Below are 671 nucleotides of genomic sequence, written 5' to 3'. Positions count from 1 at the left end.
TTTGTACTACTTAATTAATATATTTACAGTGTTTTGTATTACTTAGTTAATATATTTACAGTGTTTTATACTACTTAATTAATATATTTACAGTGTTTTATACTACTTAATTAATATATTTACAGTGTTTTGTATTACTTAGTTAATATAAAAGACCGTCAAAAATGACGAGAAACCGTTGTTGAATGATTAACGAAAATTATAAAATTTAACTAAAATGGGTTTGTCTGTACCTCCAAAATGGCCCCTCAGTGGCACAGCGGTACGTCTGCGGATTTATAACTCTAGAAACCGGGTTTCGATACCCGTGGTGGGCAGAGCACAGATAGAACATTGCTTAACTTCAAACAAACAAACCTCCAAAAATGTACCTACTCTTCACTTATTTGATCAGACTCGAAGTAATCCTTTAATCACTACACTTCTAGTAAAAACTACCCAAAAAAAATGAAATGTCATCATGAACAAAAGTACGTGTGCACTCTGAAAGAGACTTAAATAGCCTTTTCACTGTATTCTGGGTCAGGAAATAGAAAACATAGTGCGGACATTCCGACACAAATTTTCAACTCTTTCGACAGTTACTATGGTGAACAATGATTCAATATTCTACTGTTACTATGGTGAACAATGATTCAATATTCTACTGTTACTATGGTGAACAATGATTC

Source organism: Limulus polyphemus, unplaced genomic scaffold (assembly GCF_000517525.1).
Source record: "Limulus polyphemus unplaced genomic scaffold, Limulus_polyphemus-2.1.2 Scaffold4110, whole genome shotgun sequence".
In the NCBI taxonomy this organism is placed as follows: domain Eukaryota; kingdom Metazoa; phylum Arthropoda; class Merostomata; order Xiphosura; family Limulidae; genus Limulus; species Limulus polyphemus.
The sequence above is the reverse complement of the archived record's forward strand: the minus strand, read 5'-3'. Positions refer to the sequence as shown.